Genomic DNA, 21,721 nt, shown 5'->3' with positions numbered 1-21,721 from the left:
CTGTTTCTAGAGTACTATCTAAAATATCTAAAATTAGCCAACATCCTTGCTTTTTCTTAACATAGTTCATCTAGGTGCAGTGTAATAACTAGTTCGGCTTTACTAGATATTAGATATATTGGGTATATATATCTTTTTACAACCCTATTTAGAACCCTACATTGCAAATCAGAAGAACTATGTTGTTGATATGTATCAAGGTGCATGGCGCGGTCCAAGGGATTTGTAGTTTTTAAAAAAGTGTATAGTGTGTAATCAGTTTTTAAATATCTCATTTCTAAATGGGTGAAAATTAATTTTATCCATATTTTACCCATATCTGACAGTACCCCCAGTTGTTGACTACACTCACATGATAGTTGAGGTCAAGAGCTCTCTATAACAGTTGGTCCCATGTCTGTACCCCCTTTCCTTGCTGAGTGATAAGCCTGCAAACATGCACTGAGGTCAAGGTTCAACGGTGAATGGTTGAAAGCAGGAGCCATGTAGAATCTTCATACTGACATATGTTACTCTCCAGGTTGAGACCTTTCCAATAATGTATTTGGTTTAGCCCTACACAGATTTTTTTTCTTCCCTTTTTTCATTTTAAACCAAAAACGAAATCACGTGATCTATTCCTTTTTTGTTTTTTTTTTTTGTTTTTTTTGGTGTCAGAATCAAATAATGAAAAACCAATTAAACACGGCCCGTTTTTGGTTTTTGCTGATTCGTTTTATCCATATTCCTTTTTGGATTGAATATTGAACAAGTCTGCGGACGTTCAGCCAATTCGTTTTTGCGTTTGAAACCAAAAACGGAAGTCACGTGCTATTTTCCTTTTTTCATTTTAAACCAAAAACAAAAAATGAAAACATGTGATGGTCAGGGACGGAGGTACCTTTTAACCGTTTGTTTTCCGGGAATAACTGACATAATCAGAAACATAGAAACAAGTCTTTATTTCGTTTTTTCATTTTTGGGAGAAAAACAAAAAAATAAAAAATAAAAAACAGAAATTCAGCTCAATTTCTTGGTCCCAGAAACGAGTCTTTACTTCGTTTTTTCGTTTTTGGGTAAAAAAACAAAAACGAATAAACGGTTCCTTTTTTCGTTTTTTGCCAAAAACGAATAAACCGAAATTCAGCTCAATTCCTTGTTTTCTGTGCTAAAACCCAAAACAAATTTACCACTCCATGTTTCGTTTCATTGGTGGGCGGGCCCTCCGATTGACAAGTGTACTTCCTTTCACTCTACTCTTCAAAATAAAAGTTCTTCCGTTTGACACTGTCGACACAAAAACATTACTGTAAATAGACACTACTACTGTAATAGACAGCAGATTCTTAAGCTTTTAATAATTGATCATTATTGACTACTGTAGCATTTTTAGAATTATGACAGAAAGTTGTCTTTGTGACTTTTTCTATTCAATATTTAGGTTTGCTGCGCATATAGCAGAATTAAACAGCGACTTTCCACTGTATTAAAAGGAGTGTTTGGGGGACTATGGTGTGATAAATCAGCGTTTAACCTTTTGTTTTGTCGCTGGCTGCGTGGATTATATAATGCAACGTTTTATTTTAGCTATTGCCTGTTCGTGCAGCTGAGTGACCATAACGCATTATGTCTGTTTTGAAGATGAAAACACTTCGGCAGGATGTAGGCCTACTATGACAGTCTGTCAACGGGCACTGCACTAGTTATCAAAAAAATAGATGTCCTATATCCCCATATTATCCCACAGCGAAGACGCCAAAAGTAGTTACCAAAAATGACCAGCAGATGTCGCACTGTGTGACATTATGTATTACATATATGTATATCATATTCACTGCTCAGAGCCCTCCTTACCTGGATTTAATCTAATTACCACAATAGTAATGTAACTTGATTACTTTCCATTACTTTTGGAGTACTTCAGCTCTGTCTTCCCCTTTTGTGCAAATGGACACTTAAATTAATAGCTATTAGTTTGATCATTGTATGAATATTTGGTCAGAGGACATAAATAAGAAACTATTCAACATATGGTAAACAACAGCAGTATTGAGTTCCCAAGTTTCATCTTTACATCTTGCCAAAATGTGTTGTAAAGGTATGACAGGTCCCTGTAGGACTTTCATTCGTAAATCAGATCACCCTGTGCAGAGTTTCTTAAAAAAAAAAAAAAGATTGAAGAGAATGAAACACTGGAACATTTTTTTTTTCTATATGCCCTATATCACAATGTTTAATAAAATATAATAATAATAATAATAATAATAATTATTATTATTATTATTATATATATATATATAGAGAGAGAGAGAGAGAGAGAAATACTACTACTAATAATACTACTTTTTATTAAAAGTACAAATTTGAAGGGATGTAAACACCAAGCCAAAAAAAAAGTCAAAATCAAACTGCAAAGGCAGTGCCTTCAAAAATATGTTTTTAATGGGAGAGAATAACAAAAAAAAAATTCCATAGCAAACTCAATGTAACTATTTTGTGTAGACAGTGTATTAAGGACTTAAAAATGTTTTTCCCCCAGAAATATCCAAATACACACCCTCCATGGCAAAATCCATGCCAATACATCAACAGAGCCAAAGTTATTCACAAAGAAAAGGTCAATATGTACAAAAAATAACTAGCTGTCAAAACAACGCATTAACAACGCAACATTAAAACATCATAAAAACATTTAAGTGCATGTATGTCTACCTACACCCGACCCTGCATACTCCGGTCTTTACACATGTCGTCTCACAATATCAATTAGGTCCTTAATCCCGTTTTGAAAACAGGTTGAAAACACATTGTGATATAGGGCATATAGAAAAAAAATAAATGTTCCAGTGTTTCATTCTCTTCAATCTTTTTTTTTTTTTAAGAAACTCTGCACATGGTGATCTGATTTACGAATGAAAGTCCTACAGGGACCTGTCATACCTATACAACACATTTTGGCAAGATGTAAAGATGAAACTTGGGAACTTAATACTGCTGTTGTTTACCATATGTTGAATAGTTTCTTATTTATGTCCTCTGACCAAATATTCATACAATGATCAAACTAATAGCTATTAATTTAAGTGTCCATTTGCACAAAAGGGGAAGACAGAGCTGAAGTACTCCAAAAGTAATGGAAAGTAATCAAGTTACATTACTATTGTGGTAATTAGATTAAATCCAGGTAAGGAGGGCTCTGAGCAGTGAATATGATATACATATATGTAATACATAATGTCACACAGTGCGACATCTGCTGGTCATTTTTGGTAACTACTTTTGGCGTCTTCGTTGTGGGATAATATGGGGATATAGGACATCTATTTTTTTGGTAACTAGTGCAGTGCCCGTTGACAGACTGTCATAGTAGGCCTACATCCTGCCGAAGTGTTTTCATCTTCAAAACAGACATAATGCGTTATGGTCACTCAGCTGCACGAACAGGCAATAGCTAAAATAAACGTTGCATTATATAATCCACGCAGCCAGCGACAAAACAAAAGGTTAAACGCTGATTTATCACACCATAGTCCCCCAAACACTCCTTTTAATACAGTGGAAAGTCGCTGTTTAATTCTGCTATATGCGCAGCAAACCTAAATATTGAATAGAAAAAGTCACAAAGACAACTTTCTGTAATTTTAAAAAAGGCTACAGTAGTCAATAATGATCAATTATTAAAAGCTTAAGAATCTGCTGTCTATTACAGTAGTAGTGTCTATTTACAGTAATGTTTTTGTGTCGACAGTGTCAAACGGAAGAACTTTTATTTTGAAGAGTAGAGTGAAAGGAAGTACACTTGTCAATCGGAGGGCCCGCCCACCAATGAAACGAAACATGGAGTGGTAAATTTGTTTTGGGTTTTAGCACAGAAAACAAGGAATTGAGCTGAATTTCGGTTTATTCGTTTTTGGCAAAAAACGAAAAAAGGAACCGTTTATTCGTTTTTGTTTTTTTACCCAAAAACGAAAAAACAAAGTAAAGACTCGTTTCTGGGACCAAGAAATTGAGCTGAATTTCTGTTTTTTATTTTTTTTTGCCAAAAACTAAAAACAAAAAAACGAACCGTTTTTTTGTTTTTTGTTTTTCTCCCAAAAATGAAAAAACGAAATAAAGACTTGTTTCTATGTTTCTGATTATGTCAGTTATTCCCGGAAAACAAACGGTTAAAAGGTACCTCCGTCCGTCGTCAGGGTACATTCAGGCAGTTCGTTTTTTCATTCTAAACCGAAAAAGGAAAAAACGGAAATACCATGGTTTTCCCGTTTTTTCCTTTTTGGTATAAAACGAAAAAAACGAGAAAATGGAGCCGTTTTTCCGTTTTTGTTGTCAGAATCGAAAAACGACAAAACCAAACAGCCTTATTTTGGTTTTTTGCAGATTCATTTTTTCATTTATTGTTTTGGACAAAAAGTAGAACTGCGGTGACATCAGAGGCGGAAGTAACTTCAAAATAAAAGACAGGAAGATAAGCTTGCCTAAAACTTATAAATATCCTATAAAACTTTACCATATATCTTTCATTTCCACTTACCCCTGATGTTTTGCGCATTTTGAGAAGCTGCCTGCCATTGCTGAGGAACATGTTTTATATTCTAGTTTCTTCAAAATAGCCACCCTTTGCTCTGATTACTGCTTTGCACACTCTTGGCATTCTCTCGATGAGCTTCAAGAGGTAGTCACCTGAAATGGTTTCCACTTCACAGGTGTGCCTTATCAGGGTTAATTAGTGGAATTTCTTGCTTTATTAATGGGGTTGGGACCATCAGTTGTGTTGTGCAGAAGTCAGGTTAATACACAGCCGACAGCCCTATTGGACAACTGTTAAAATTCATATTATGGCAAGAACCAATCAGCTAACTAAAGAAAAACGAGTGGCCATCATTACTTTAAGAAATGAAGGTCAGTCAGTCCAGAAAATTGCAAAAACTTTAAATGTGTCCCCAAGTGGAGTCGCAAAAACCATCAAGCACTACAACGAAACTGGCACACATGAGGACCGACCCAGGAAAGGAAGACCAAGAGTCACCTCTGCTTCTGAGGATAAGTTCATCCGAGCCACCAGCCTCAGAAATCGCAAGTTAACAGCAGCTCAGATCAGAGACCAGATGAATGCCACACAGAGTTCTAGCAGCAGACCCATCTCTAGAACAACTGTTAAGAGGAGACTGCGCGAATCAGGCCTTCATGGTCAAATAGCTGCTAGGAAACCACTGCTAAGGAGAGGCAACAAGCAGAAGAGATTTGTTTGGGCCAAGAAACACAAGGAATGGACATTAGACCAGTGGAAATCTGTGCTTAGGTCTGATGAGTCCAAATTTGAGATCTTTGGTTCCAACTGCCGTGTCTTTGTGAGACGCAGAAAAGGTGAACGGATGGATTCCACATGCCTGGTTCCCACTGTGAAGCATGGAGGAGGAGGTGTGATGGTGTGGGGGTGTTTTGCTGGTGACACTGTTGGGGATTTATTCAAAATTGAAGGCACACTGAACCAGCATGGCTACCACAGCATCCTGCAGCGACATGCCATCCCATCCGGTTTGCGTTTAGTTGGACGATCATTTATTTTTCAACAGGACAATGACCCCAAACACACCTCCAGGCTGTGTAAGGGCTATTTGACCAAGAAGGAGAGTGATGGAGTGCTGCGGCAGATGACCTGGCCTCCACAGTCACCGGACCTGAACCCAGTCGAGATGGTTTGGGGTGAGCTGGACCGCAGAGTGAAGGCAAAGGGGCCAACAAGTGCTAAACACCTCTGGGAACTCCTTCAAGACTGTTGGAAAACCATTTCAGGTGACTACCTCTTGAAGCTCATCGAGAGAATGCCAAGAGTGTGCAAAGCAGTAATCAGAGCAAAGGGTGGCTATTTTGAAAGAAACTAGAATATAAAACATGTTTTCAGTTATTTCACCTTTTTTTGTTAAGTACATAACTCCACATGTGTTCATTCATAGTTTTGATGCCTTCAGTGAGAATCTACAATGTAAATAGTCATGAAAATAAAGAAAACGCATTGAATGAGAAGGTGTGTCCAAACTTTTGGCCTGTACTGTATATATATATATATATATATATATATATATATATATATATATATATATATGTAATGATATTTATGGGTAGAATGGCCGTTCTATTAAAAATGTGTGATATATTATTTAGTTGCATAGAGTGAATTAATAGCCTACTTAATTACATACGTGGAAATAGCCTGTGTCATCCTTTGTTAACCATTTCACATACAGATGTTACTCATTTCAATGCCGCAGCCACAGTGAAGGGGGTGAAATAATTGATCCAGGAGTAGCTGCAGTGCGCAACAACAACCAGCAGGTGGCACATGTGAGCAGTTGAGATGCGGCTTCCAATTGAAACTGTTTGAGAATTAGCAGTAGGCTGCTGTTATATTTTCTGCCAGACCTGTACAGTATACTAACTCGTTACATAGTCTTAATTTCATAAAGGACATTTATATTATGATATTTCCACAAGGGTCAGTGTTAGGTCCCCTATTATTTAGTCTAATTACAATTACAATTACAATTTATTTATTTAAGGTAGGTACAGTACATATTAATAAACATAGTACAGTAGTACATGTAAACATGCCAGATTGTAACCCATGGCTAATTTCCATCTGTCGTCCCTAGGCAGGTTGTTGTTACTTAAGTAACATAAAAACAAAATGCATAAATAGCACACGAGATACAGGAGAAACATGAGAAACAGTACAAACATACACATAGTAAGTAATAAACAATAGGAAACATTCGAATAGGGCGGCACGGTGGTGTGGTGGTTAGCACTCTCGCCTCACAACAAGAGGGTTGCCGGTTTGATCTCGGGCATGGGAGCCCTTCTGTGCGGAGTTTGCATGTTCTCCCCGTGTCAGCGTGGGTTCTCTCTGGGCACTCCGGCTTCCTCCCATCAGAATTCCTCCCACAGTCCAAAGACATGCAGATTGGGGACTAGGTTAATTGATAACTCTAAATTGTCCGTCGGTGTGAATGTGAGCGTGAATGGTTGTTTGTCTCTATGTGTCAGCCCTGCAATAGTCTGGCAACCTGTCCAGGGTGTACCCTGCCTCTCGCCCGATGTCAGCTGGGATAGGCTCCAGCCCCCCCACGACCCTCAAGAGGATGAAGCGGTTAGAAGATGAAGTTTTTCTTCTTTCATATGTCTAATATGAGTCAATGAAAAAAAACATTTTATAGACTAAACAATCAAGGAAATTATGAACAGATTACATATAGAGTAATATTAGCAGTATATATAGCACACACTACTAAGACAAAATTAGAAAAAAAATTCTAAAGTGCAATATATTGCTGGATGATGTCTTGTGCAAAGGTCAACTACAGGTATATACAAAGAAAGATTTACTCAAGGGAATGTGTGTGTGTGTGTGTGTGTGTGTGTGTGTGTGTGTGCGCCTGATATCTATTTGTACAGGAATTTTGCCCTTCTGTCCTTCTGAGTGGCAAAGCTGTCAAAGACCCTATTGTTGAAGTCAGGGATGTTCCTGACAAGGTTTTTATCCATGGAGAGCATGGCCAGTGCATTCAGGCGATCCTGCGTCATGGTGTTCCTCAGGAAGGTCTTGATCCTCTTTAAAGTAGAGAAGCACCTTTCTGATTCTGCTGTTGTCATGGGTGTGGTGATGAGAATCTTGAGAAGACTGACAGTTTCAATGAATGTGGCCTGAAGGTTGTTCTCCATGAAAAACTGGAACAGAGTCAGTGCACCACTGCAAGCCTTGAACTCGTCGTTCTCATAGATGAGGGATAGCTCTGTTCTGAGCTTGGCCTTATTCAACATGGGGTAGGCCTCCACAGTGGTTTCCAGTGCTGCATCCGGGAACTGTACAGCGTGTTGTGCAAACAAGTCTCTTTGCAGCAGAGTGGCACTGATGAGGTTCTTGGTAAAAGAGAACCGCTCTCTGGCGTGACTCAGAATGGTATCACATACCTATGACATGATACATAAATAAAAAATAACAGGTCAGTACACACAGTAAACATCAGAATTTAATTTTCACATCTGTTAGTCTAAATAATGTCATCAGTATCCTCATACGAGAGGAGCATGTTATTTTGTGAGAAGATGGGATAGTTTACTGCTTAACATCAGGAATGTGAAATAACCACATCTAAACACTTCAGTGTCTGCTTTCCTCAGATGTGTGGTGAATTGAACATGGAGTAATAAAAACAAATATGTAACTCTTAATATTACTCAGGAATTGAGGAAGGTAGACAGAGAAACATAGCAGAGGGTAATTTTACACATCAATAAATAAAAAAAAGTAAAAACATCTAATTGAGTGTAAACAGAACTGTAATGTTACAGCTTACCTCTGTAGCCAACTGCTGCTGTTCTCCTTGTCCAAGTTTCCTCTGTTTATTTGTGGGCTGCTGCTGCACAGATCTAATGTATTCCTCACCCAGAGAATGAATGGAGTCCCTAATCAAAAACACAAGTTACCATCCACAATTACTGTTTCAGAAACTAACATACTGGAGACATAAAATAAAATAGTCTTGTCTAATAGACTGTATACATTATCATCCTAAATGAATTTCCTGTTTGCTGTCTTTAAAATTATGAAACAAGTATTTATGAGTTGCTGTAGTGTCATTTATGTTTTTACACTGTTTAAGATTGCAAAAATAATCATAAATATAGCCGCGAGCGGCAATCTGCGGGTTCTAACCTGTTCCGCCCCAAACCAGCCACCATGACCCTCATCTGCCGTAGTGCAAGACGTTCCCCACTCTGTCCCTGAAAGCTCCAAGCAATACATACTCTTTCCAAGTCACACATTTCTTGAAATCGGGTTTTCAGCTCGCCTACATGCTAATAACATTTGTGGTATACTTTCACATAGAGACTCCATTTGAACATGAAAACATAAATTGAAATTTTACCTATTGATGCGTATTTCAAAGTTTCAATAGGTATTTCAGTGTTTAAGCAATCACAGTTCCATGATCATGATAATTTTGGGAGAAATCTGGAGATAATTATAGCGCTCCCATAAGGCCGATTGGGACCAAATTTTTTGAGCAGTATTTGGATGTCATTTATAGTCCATGTACCACGTTTCATGTCCCTATGTCCTTCCAGCTGGTCATAAATTAATAAAATGCAAATTATGACGGTTAATGATGAATAGGCCACGCCCACTTTCACCTATCAACATGGCAATCAAGATATTAGTTAATAGCCACCCCTAGAGCATGCATACCAAATTTGGTGAAATTCCATGCAATGGTCTTTCAGATACAGATGTGTGGCATTTATAGCGCCCCCTATAGGCTGAGCTCAAAATACTTTTGTAGTCAGCTTCCAAGTCTCATTTTGGACCTACCCACCAAGTTTGGTGATGATAGGTCAAAGGGTGTGGGAGTTATGGCCAATCAATTCTAAGCTCCGCCCACAACGAAGATTCATTGGTCCGTGGCGGCCATGTTTTTTGACCAATCTGGCTCATTTGTAATAGAAATGTGTCTTGTCATCCCCCAAAGCCGTGTACCAACTTTGGTGTTGATGGAGTCAAAATTGTAAAAGTTTATGTCATGTTACTGTTTTTCAAATTATGCAAATTAGCAAAAAACCTGTAAGGGCAGCATTCATGGTGCAAGAGGCTTTTTTGTAGAGGACTATCAGGAGGATGTGTGTGTAAAATTTCAAGTCAATAGCACTTGTGGTGCGGCGGGCAGAGCCTTTCAAGCTTTACACTCTATGTTATAGCGCCCCCATAAGGCCGATTGGGACCAAATTTTTTGAGCAGTATTTGGATGTCATTTATAGTCCATGTACCACGTTTCATGTCCCTAGGTCCTTCCAGCTGGTCATAAATTAATAAAACGCAAATTATGACGGTTAATGACGAATAGGCCACGCCCACTTTCACCTATCAACATGGCACTCAAGATATTAGTTAATAGCCACCCCTAGAGCATGCATAACAAATTTGGTGAAATTCCATCCAATGGTCTTTGAGATACAGATGTGTGGCATTTATAGCGCCCCCTATAGGCTGAGCTCAAAATGCTTTGGTAGGCAGCTTCCAAGTCTCATTGTGGACCTACCCACCAAGTTTGGTGATGATAGGTCACAGGGTGTGGGAGTTATGGCCAATCAATTCTAAGCTCCGCCCACAGCCAAGATTCATTGGTCCGTGGCGGCCATGTTTTTTGACCAATCATTTGTAATAGAAATGTGTCTTTTCATCCCCCAAAGCCGTGTACCAAGTTTGGTGTTGATGGAGTCAAAATTGTAAAAGTTTATGTCATTTTACTGTTTTTCAAATTATGCAAATTAGCAAAAAATCTAGTCAGGCGGAGCTTAATGGTCCTTGAGGCTTTTTTGTAGAGCACATTGAGCTGGACCTGTGTGTCAAGTTTCAAGTCATTCGGACTTATGGTGTGAGGGGCGTGGCCGCCCAATACAGTCATTTTTAAGCCTTAATTACAGCGCCACCATGTGGCCGACTGGGCTCATATTTTAATAAAAGTTGATGCACATCATTTCCAATCATTGGGCCAAGTTTCAGGTTTCTGGCTCATTCCAGCTCACGGGAATTTCAGCTCAAGCGGCAGACAACAAAAAATAATAATAAATATAGCCGCGAGCGGCAATCTGCAGGTTCTAACCTGTTCCGCCCCAAACCAGCCACCGTGACCCTCACCACCCACTGTGACCCTCATCTGCCGTAGTGCAAGACGTTCCCCACTCTGTCCCTGAAAGCTCCAAGCAATACATACTCTTTCCAAGTCACACCTTTCTTGAAATCGGGTTTTCAGCTAGCCTACATGCTAATAACATTTGTGGTATACTTTCACATAGAGACTCCATTTGAACATCAAAACATAAATTGAAATTTTACCTATTGATGCGTATTTCAAACTTTCAATAGGTATTTTAATGTTTAAGCAATCTCAGTTCCATGATCATGATAATTTTGGGAGAAATCTGGAGATAATAATGGATGTGTATGGGAGAGGCTGTAAAATATTCTGTAAGGCTAAAGACGCAGATGTGAGTGTACTATTATGATTTTACCTTTTATGAAGGTAAGTGAAAGTTCAGACAGGAAGACCATCTCTTTACGTAAGTATACCTCAAAGCCACTTCTCTGTTTTCCCACTATCCTCTTGCTCCACCCTTCTTCACATATTTCAACAAGTCACAGTCTGCCAGCCTCTCCCTGTTCTCTACCAATCCGTCATTAGCTGTCAAATTTCTCTCTCTGCTGTCATCCAGCAGTCATTTCAGCAAAACTCCCAGCCCACCTCCACCCCTGCACCACCTCCATCAAGATACAGACTGTCTTAATCTGGATCTTCATCCGAGAAGTTCCCTCATCCGGTGACCACAAGATTCCCTACCTTCCCCAGTGTCTAGGCCGGGGGGTGGGGGTAACTTCTTCAGTTGCAAGTTTCTCATCCACAGATCAGTTTACTCAGCTGGTCTCCTCCCCATGGTCTAAGTGGCAAATTATCAAACCATTCTAAATATATTCATGTGACCTCAAAAGTCACATAACTATGGCAACATGTGCACATGCAGGCTTTTTTATTCATACATGACATAATAGCTTCATATGCATGAAGTGGTATTATGTGGTAGTGAGGGTCCGTGTACCTTTTGATAGTTTGATATTTTGTTTTCAAAATAAAATGGATTTAAGGAAATACGGCCGTTTTCCCGTTAGTCCATTTTGAGACACAAAACGAAATAACAGAAGTGCTTCCGTTTTCCCGTTTTCTCTTTCAAAACCAAATTACGGAAAAACCAAATTGAAAAAACGGCCCAATTTTGATTTCTGCAAATTCATTTGTTTTTTTTCTGTTTTTTTTTTTTTATATAACCGTGACAACGACGGACCGGAAGCGGAAGTTAAGTGTAACAACTTCAGAATAAAACTTTAGTGTGCTAACCATAACTTCTTATATTATAGCCTACCGCTGTCTTTTCTACACCATATGATTCACATCTATTTTATTTCTGTGAAAGTATAAGAGCTGGTTGTTTGGAAGGATGTGATAGGCATATAATTGTCATTTTAGCTTGAGTGCATGAATGCATTTTGTGGAAAAACTTTACGTTCCCTGAGCATCTATAATGTTAAGTCACCAGCAGAGGTCCCAGTCAATAGGCTAGTAGCCTATTATTACTACGATTATTATCAGCAGCAGGCATTATTGGAGGCATTATTTACAGGCTAATCATTTGAAAATGAGAACTTGTAATGGCTTGAAATCTGGGAACCACTTTTTTGCTTTCACACAAGTCAATTGTACAGCTCTGCACTTTTTTGGAAATTGTCCAAAATTTTGAACTTCATAGATTAAACACTACAAACATGCTATTTTTAATGCTAATGTTGTGGATAACTTATTTAATCCTAATATCTGACATTTTACTCATAGCAGACATTTGCATCCATATGTCAGTCAAACTACTTTTGCAGTAACACAAAATTGACACAAGGGGGAAATTGCAAAATTTGAGCTAGATCTCATTGTTGTTACTCAATATTTTCCTGGCCACATTTTACAGTAAAAGCCTGACAGGAAATGAATTGGTTTGGGTTCTGAGTAAAATCTGTTTTCTAAATCTGCAGAAGGTGTCTGATGAACAATGAATACAGGGACTCCATTTTGTTTTAACTACTTGTATTAACAGTTTCACACTGTAACTGAAATACATCCCATGTGAAAATATGGCAGTGTCAGTCATATGAAAAAAAGTAATGTATTTTTCAATAGAATGAGCTATATGAATATGAAATAATTAATACTTTTCTTATTATTAAAAGCATGAATTAGCACTATATTTGAAAAGTCATGAGTGTACATCCACATCAAGGCAACACAGCATTTCCACACCATTGCAATACATGTCTTTGTTTGGACAATGAATTACATGTAATGTCTTGTAATATCAAAGTAAACACCAAATAATGTTGGCATATTGTTAAAAAAGAAAATGAAATAATAAAAACTAATAATAATAATAAAAAGAAAGCAGTCATCATTATAATATCAATAAACAAGAACCTTTTGCAAAAATACCAAAACACACATTTTGTTGTTTGTGTGTGTCCTTAAGCATGAACATATATGGTTACTTGACAGATGTTATATATATATAGAGAGAGAGATATATATATATGTGAATACAACCTGGCGTATCCAAATTTTCCCCTTACAAAATTCAGCATTCAAATAAAACATTCAAGATGTTGTATGTCATGAGTCAATGTCCCCAAAAAAAGTGCTATTTATTTAGGAAATACAAAGTCTTTCAGTTGCCTCCTGGTCTGCTGTGTGGAGGGTGGCCAATCCTCCCCTCAGTCGTTGGAGAGGGCCGGCTTCAATGATGTGTTCCATTGTCTGCTCTTTTCCACAAGCACACAATGGGTTAGGGCTGCTGCCCCATCTGTGAAGGCTGGCCAAGCAGGGGCCATGTGCAGTCCTGAACCTGTTGAGGGTTGACCACTGTCTCCTTGGGAGGTCAGGGACCTGTTGAGAAGGGTCTAACATCGGGTGTTTATTGGGAACCTCCTGGGACACCCACTCCTTTTTCTAGGCCGTCTGGATGGGTTGAAGATATCTTCATAGATTGGTAGGTGGTGGGAGTCTGCTGGATGTGTGGGGGTGGAATGTTTGATTGAACGGGGAGCCAAGGGAGTGGTGTTGTGCGTATTGTTCCAGTAATCATTTGCATGGTTGTGTTAAGCTGGGTGTCCACATGGTGTATGACCTGGACCAAACAGGGACACAATATTGCTGAGGTTCGTAGTGTGGAGGTTGAAATACCCCATTTTGCACCAGCAAGCTTGCTGAGCAAGTTGTTCCAGGACTTCACCTTGGCTGCCGTTCCTTTTAAATGATTCTTGAAGGAAAGGGTCCTGTCAAGGGTCAAGTCAGTGCTGAATATATGATATTTGATTATTTTGAGCACAGACATGGTAGACCACACTAGACAACGTAATCATGAGTCCCGTTGTCTTTGCCCACAGTCCTGATGTTGCACATCATAACACTGGCTTGGGAAAGTCTGAAAGAAAACAGAAAACATTTGTAGAATTAGTAATTATGGCACATCTATGGGCAAGGTTAGTAAACAGGTTAACTTTTACCAACAATCATGGCCCACCTTTTCCTGATTGAAGAAGCAATCCAGTAGTTTTGCCAGGGCAAAATCCTGCATGTTGATTATTGTAGTGCAACAGGAGAATGAAAGTGCCCCAAGTAACGAAGAGGGCTTTCTGTACATAGTTGACGGTCTGCCCAGGGGAGTTCCAGATGAATTTGGAGATGATGTCTGGGCTCCTAATAGATACAGACATGGCTATAATTTATGGAAACAATTTGAGGTAGATACAGGACATAGGATTAGGAATTGTAAGTGGCATATTTAGCATGAAAAGCATGTGAATGTGATCAGTGTGTTAAAATGAGTTACTTACCTTTTTATGTGGCCTTGAACTTGTGATTGAAGGTATTCTGGACAACTTTAGCTTCATATGAATCTTTGGATTAGGATGTGGTGTTCAAACAGGTGTAGGTTCCACAGCTTTTGATGGGGAATATTGGATGCTTCTCCACAGGTTAAGGTTTCTGTAAGAAAATAATTGTAATGAGGAGATATTTTGAGTCATATGTCATGATATAAAAGAGAAGGCAAAACAGGTACAGAAAGAAAGAAAGAATGAATGATTGTTTTTCCATGAAACAAGTTAACTGTACTATATGAATTAACAGCCAGTCATACAAATAAGAAAGACATGATAAGTCAAATGATGGAGGTTTACCTGTTGAAGGAGAAGTAGTCTAGTTACTGGATTGATATGGGATGCTGCCTCAGTGTGATAGTTCAGGACGTGTATGTATGCGTGCGTGTGTGTCTGTGTGTGTCTGTGTGTGTGTGCTTGTGTGTGTGGTAAGCTTCCTCAAATATGAAAATGACAATAACAAGGGTAATATTAACAGTGGTGGAAAGAAAGGCTATAAAAGTGCATTATGTTCCCGGGCATGGTAGGTGTAATATACTGGAAGCATCAGCAGTCTTGGATGTACAAGTGATCAGTTAAATTGATTTTGTCATTTGGTATTAAAACATGTACACATCAGTGTGTATTTCATTGCTGAGCATGTCTGCATTGAAATAATGGGAGACTCCATTTATCTTTAATTTGGATCCCCACTAGCTCCAACAAAGTGGTCGCTAGTCTTTATGGGGTCCATTGGAGTCTCCCAAGGTATTTTTTTTTCAGCAGAATAATGCTCAATTTCTACATTAAAAAATTAATATATAGTTTTTGATGCAAGAAAGAGAATAATGACATAAAAGACAATCCCATTTTAAAAACATAGTATAATCTGTCCTCAAAAATAAATTATGTTGAAATTATTTACAAACTGCATGTGCAAACTTGTGACACACTTAGAGACAGATGACAATGATAATGGCAATATTCAATAATGTGTACTATGACGATAAATCTACAGAACTGCAATACATACCATTTCGTGATAGCTGTAATAAATTGGCAGCACATCCACAAGTATGTTAGCACCATCTTTCACATAAACATGATCAATTAAAGTGCCTTTGTCAGTTGTTGCTGTTTGTACATACTGGGTGTAATTATGTACAGTGAAAAATCTCACCAGCTTACCATTATCCAGTGCATTTTCATTAAAGTCTCCCATAATGATTTTCATGCCAGGGCATTGATCAATGAGGTCAATCAGTTGTTTTAGATGTTGACAAAAGATGGCAACAGGATAACTTGCGGGTCTGTAAACAACAGCAGCAGTCAAGTTAATGCTCTTCACTTGAAATATCAGACATTCAACATTGTAGCACTTTGTAGGCCATATTTGAACATCTTTTGTCACTGAATGATATATTCCAACTCCCCCATGAGAGTCTTGTTTCAAGTGTTGCAATTGTGGATGAGTGTCATAACTTTGACCTCGAGAAACATGTGTGAACTGGAAGCCTGTAAGACAAGGCTGCTGTGGTGGGTCATCAACTCCTAACCATGTCTCTGTAAGGCAAATGCAATCAGCATTATTCATTACAGTATTAGTTTCAACATCTGGAAAGTGAGCTTTAATACTTTGAGTGTTGTGCAATATGATGGTGAAAGCAGATTGTGTGGTGTTGGTGGAAGAGAGACGTGGTATAAATGGCTGCATTTTGCCAGTTGCTTCTGATACTTTTGCATTGCAATATATGGCAGATTCTTTAAAGTCCTCAATTGTTAAGCCACTTAGACTTGTGACACGACTTAGAGCGACATATGCTTGTCCAGAGGAAAAAATCTTTTTGAGAGACACAACAACTCTGTCAATGGTTAAGCCTTGTACTTTGTGGATAGTGCATGCCCATGCCAACCTTATTGGATATTGTCTGCGTAAGCCTCCGTTACGGGTAACATGTTCTTCCTCAGGTTCTAGGATGGTTATCATTCTCCCTTCAGGGTCAATGGTGCGTGTTTTTGCCCGCTGTTTTTGACCAACCCTGGGGTCATCAAATGCCATGTGGATGGAAGTTGGGAAATTTTGCCCATTGTCTTCACTATCTTGATTGGCATTCACCATTTTTGCAATAGTTCCAAAAGCACCATTTATGAGTCCATCAGACACATCAATGTTTTTCAGCAACATGATACGAGCTCCTATTCCTACATGGATATATTTCTGGAGACAAGTATTGTAAACCTTGTGATGATGGCCATCCTTTATCTGAAGTCTTCCTGTCTCAGCATTTCTCTCATAATCACGTGCTTCTATGATGACAGACTCTGGACAGGTCACATTTAAGCGTTTCAGGTTATAATCATCAACCTCTTTATTTGTAGCATAAATGTGCAATGCGTCGTTGTCTTCTCCAGTTTCACAACTTTTGAGCATTTCAACATCACAGTCTTGAAGAGGTGTGTCCTTTGTATGAGTGCGTATGCGATTCAAGGCATGAGCAAAGTCTGAGTCCTTTTGCCTGACTATTTGAGTCAGCTCAGCAATATGGAATTCATCCTCCCATAGGTTTATGTACTTGAAGTCATTGTACAAAGCAGAACCTTTCACTGGGGGCAACTGATAAAAGTCTCCGACGGCAAGAATACACACTTTAGCAAATGCGGTGTTGTCACCTGGTTGCTTGATTTGTCTCAATCTTCCATGTACATATGTTAAAAGTCTGTGGTCAACCATAGATATTTCATCGATGATCAATATTTCAAGGTTTCCTAGTTTTGCACACAAAGAGTTTATTTTTTCTTCTGTCAAGTTTTTGATGGGTAGGGACAGGTCTGTTCCGATTGAAAATGTATTATGTATAGTATTTGCATTTATGTTGTAGGCAGCTACACCCGTTGGGGCTGTTAGTACAACAGTAGTGGCATCTGGTTGATCAGGATGGAGTCTTTTGAGAATTCTAGTTGACTCATAATAAATAGCCTTGATCAAATGGCTTTTGCCTGTTCCTGCTCCACCGGTAATGAATACTTTTAGGGGCTGAGGATTCTCACCATTGACTTTCTGCAAACACCACTGTCGAATTTTGTAGAAAACTGCAGACTGCTCCTCATTCAAAGATCGTAACAACTGTAAAGCATCAGCTCTTGTCATTTGAGTTCCATTAGCTTCTACTGTGTAAACATCATTTGTGTCATTGGTGTCTTCCTCTGCTAATTTTTGACATTCCAGTCTTTCAAGCTCAGCTTGTGGGCAAATCTGTGACCATGCATCTTCCAGTTCCCCATTTTCTTTCAACATCTTTTCCGCTTCATCTATTTGGTCAGCTTCTTTCTCAAACAGAGCACGGTTTCTACCCTCTATAGATTTGACATTCTCCAATGTGTCGTTCTCATTGTTCACAGCACCATGGTCATAAAAGTCTTTGTATGTTTCAAACTGTGCAGGTTTCAGTTGGCAGTCCAAATAATGGGGCAAAAATAGTTGCAGTATGCTGTGGTGGTAGGCTTCAGACTGCTTCATTGGTGACAATCTTGGATAACGGATCACAGCAGGTTTCTCTTCATTTGTTCTTTTGGTAACAAAGCCAAAGTTATTTTTCAACTGGATCACATTACTATTATCACCTTTGGGGATTTGTGATTTAGGAAGAACTCTGTACTCTGAGGCAAATGTTGCAAGGCACATGTTTAGAAATGGTGGCGTGTCTGGTCTGTTTTTGTATCGGTCCACAATGTTTTTCATCCATAACTGCTGGTCGTCAGTCTGACTGTTATCATGTTGCTGTTTAAGTTGACTCAATGGTACACTCATTCTGACAGGATGTTCACCAGTTGGTATGAACTGTGTGCCACGTGAACAGTGTTTGAGTGGTAGGCCCGTTAATCTGTAACAACATTCTTGTGCTGAAACTTGTCGGCTTTGCAAGAAAACTGTGCCAATTTTTTTCATTGACTCCTTGGCCTCTAAATTTCCATTCATGGCCTCCTTTTGAACCTGATCAAGCAGCAGTCCCATTTCTCGATCACTTTTGAGGGCATATGAAATAATGTACACGACACATGAATATGCATCAACAATAAACTGAATGTCCATGTTTGCTTGCTAGCAGCGAAGTAGATCAGGATTGTACTGGTTTATCCAAACATCTTGTGGTTTCCGTTGTAGTACGATGCTCGTCCGTTTGGTAAGCTGACAATTTGCTTTCTGAAACAATTCTTGTGATATGCCAAAATATTTAAAAAATTGCTCAGCAGAGTGGAACTTTCCATGACAACTGGGCGGAAAAGAATTTCCCCTTCACGTGTTTCAGAGCTAGTCTCTTGTTGTCCCTTAAATTCTGCATCAATACCTGGTCTGGTGATAAATGTGCGCTCTGAGACAGGTCTTGGAAAGTTGAATCTGCAATGTATTTCTCCTTCCTTCTTCTTCTTTGCATTGTTTTTGTCACAAGATTTTGCATGGTATTCACTATGTTTCTGCACATCAATTAAATCCAACAGGTCCGGATCAGATGGCATTTGACATGTGATATATTTATCACAGAACTCTACAACTTTTGCATCAGAGTCTTTGTCTATTTTTGGAGCTTTGTCAACCCAAAATAATGCGTGTATGTGGGGTGAGCCACGCATCTGAAACTCCACTCGATAAAAGTAGTCTGTGATCTTGCCTATTGGTGCTGCAGGGCTCTGGATAACATCTCTTAGGAAGCAATGCCATCGGTAGTCAAACATCCTGGCTGCAGTTACTGGATTGTGTTTTAATAATGCACATTTGTCTAGCCATGAAAGGTCTTCCAGGTTCACTTGTTTACGTTCTTGCCTTAGCATAGCATTCAGCATTTCAGGCCATCTCATGTCAGCAGAGCTAAATGAACAGAACCATGTAGGAATACCAAGCTGTCTTATCATCGCAAACACATCTTTCTGTGCTGCTTCCCAAAATGGAGGTGTTCCTCTGATAGGCGAAATTTGTAACCCTCATCAAAATGCAGAATTTTTCAAAGATTCCAGGTCTGTAAGCATGTCTGTGGTAACCTTTTGCTTCAAACCTTTGTCTGTTCCTTTTCTCAGTGCTATTGACACATTTGACAGTATTTGATTCAGTTCTGACATATATTGAGCATAGAATAAATAGTCAGTGTTTTGAGCAAAACGGCCATCTGCATTAAGTATTCGTTGATTGAAATATTTGCATAGAGTTATTCTTTCTGGGCGCTCATCGTGAAAAGTAGGTGCTCCTTTGGGAAATAAGACTGGGAAACATTTGGGTTCATTTGTGCCATCAGACAACAGTCTAATTGGAGAATTCTCTTCTGCTGGGGCAATGGATAAAATGCCATCAAAATGCTGATCTAGTATCTCTTGACCCAAATCCACAGGTTGCAAACAAGAGGATGCAAACATCCCATGCTGGTCTTTAATGTGTGAAAAATCTTGTATTTCTGGTGCATCATCATCTTCAACTTTTTCATCACTTTCAGTCATCTCATCTTCAATTGTTTCATTCTCTGTTTCCTCTAATGTGTTGATCCAGTTTGGGTTGATACTCACATCCTTGTACCATGTATTGTTGAGTATTAGATAATTCAGACCATTTTTGATTTTGCAGTATCCACATGCATGTCTTGATAGTGTCCTTTGTAGGTCAATTTACGTTTCAGTTTCATCCTCACCAATTTATCCTCACTTTCATTCCTTGGCAAGATGCTGGTCACGTGTGACAGATTGGATGGCACACACACAGTTGGTCCTTGCATAGAGTTCTGGCCTCCCTTCTTCAATGGTATGAGTCTGACAAAGGGAATGTGCAGAGAAATGAGGTGTTGTTCCAACTCATTGAGACATTCTAGCTCAGGTGGAATGGGTTTCAAATGCAAGTTGTTAGCAACACTCTGGGCAGGCACTTGGCCCTTGAGAAGATGCCTATCACATGTATGACAGATCCACAATTTGGAAAAAGCCTCATCTTGAAAACTGCAAGTTTTTCCACATAATTTATCACATACATGCAAATATGTACTTGTTATACATTTATCAGCAAGTGCATTGCCATCAGAACCCACAGCAGAATATGTGTTTTTCATACAGCCTTTGACTTGGTTCCTAAAGAGAAGTCTGTGGCAACAACAGCAGACATATTCAGGGCCATTCTTTACTGTTTTATGGAAATCCTCTATGACACAAGTAATGTCAAATTTCCTGTCCTTTTGCTTTTGAACACTGGCACGTTTTTACTTTTAATTGCATCTCTGAATTTTTCATCAGTGTGATACTTCTGCATTGTTGCCTCACATAATCGTTTCTTCAGATCTGGTGTATTTGCATATCTGTTTTACTCGTCACGAACACTTTGCTGAAACACTGGGTCAGAAGCATATTTTTCCTTACTGTGGTCACGAACACTTTGCTGAAACACTGGGTCAGAAGCATATTTTTTCTTACTGTGGTCACGAACACTTTGTTGAAACACATGGACAGAAGCATATTTTTTCTTACTGTGGTCACGAACACTTTGCTGAAACACTGGGTCAGAAGCATATTTTTCCTTACTGTGGTCACGAACACTTTGCTGAAACACATGGTCAGAAGCATATTTTTTCTTACTGTTGTCACGAACACTTTGTTGAAACACATGGTCAGAAGCATATTTTTTCTTACTCTGCTCACGAACATGCTGTTGAAACACTTCGTTAGAAGCATATCTTTTCTCACTACGCTCGCTGTTTATACTCCAAGTCTGTATAGTACTTTCTGTGACTTGCATTCCTAGTGGAATTTCTGTATTGCTCATTTGTTGCATATTTTTTTCTTTCTCTTTCTAGATGATTAGCTTTTGTTGTGACATACATTGCTTTTCTCTTCTCTGAAATCTCCTCTTTCTTCGCTGCATAGGTTTCCTCCAAAGCCTTCAACTTCCTCTTTCTTGACCAACGATCTGCATGATATTGTTCTTTCTTTGTATTTCCATCTGAACTTTGTTCATCTTGACCGCCCTGTTTGTTAAATGAGGCACATATGGAGTCATTGTGTGCATCCTTTACACATGTCACAACATCGTAATGATTCCCATCCTTGTGATTCAGGTAAATGGCCTCAGCACTTCTGTTTCCTGCTTGATGGTTACCTGGTATGTGAATGCATGGGTAATGATTCCATCTGTCTGCATTAAATGTGTATATGTCAACCTGCAGTAGGTTAGCAGCTGCCCAGATTTCAATCTCAGTGGCAAACATA

At 38.9% G+C, this 21,721-nt stretch overlaps 1 protein-coding gene and 1 long non-coding RNA gene across 2 annotated transcripts in view; one reads left to right on the top strand and one right to left on the bottom strand.

The window, feature by feature from the left end:
* kcnk18 (potassium channel, subfamily K, member 18) overlaps positions 1-21,721 on the top strand; it is a 147,695-nt gene that overhangs the window by 104,569 nt on the left and 21,405 nt on the right. The window lies entirely within an intron of this gene.
* On the bottom strand, positions 13,062-15,018 carry LOC125904045 (uncharacterized). The gene is made up of 3 exons (XR_007451362.1): positions 14,465-15,018; positions 14,152-14,327; positions 13,062-14,052 (listed from the first exon to the last, which is right to left on the bottom strand). It is a non-coding gene; the product is annotated as an uncharacterized LOC125904045 (long non-coding RNA).

Source organism: Epinephelus fuscoguttatus, linkage group LG16 (genome assembly GCF_011397635.1).
Source record: "Epinephelus fuscoguttatus linkage group LG16, E.fuscoguttatus.final_Chr_v1".
In the NCBI taxonomy this organism is placed as follows: Eukaryota; Metazoa; Chordata; class Actinopteri; order Perciformes; family Serranidae; genus Epinephelus; species Epinephelus fuscoguttatus.
The sequence above is the reverse complement of the archived record's forward strand: the minus strand, read 5'-3'. Positions and strand labels throughout refer to the sequence as shown.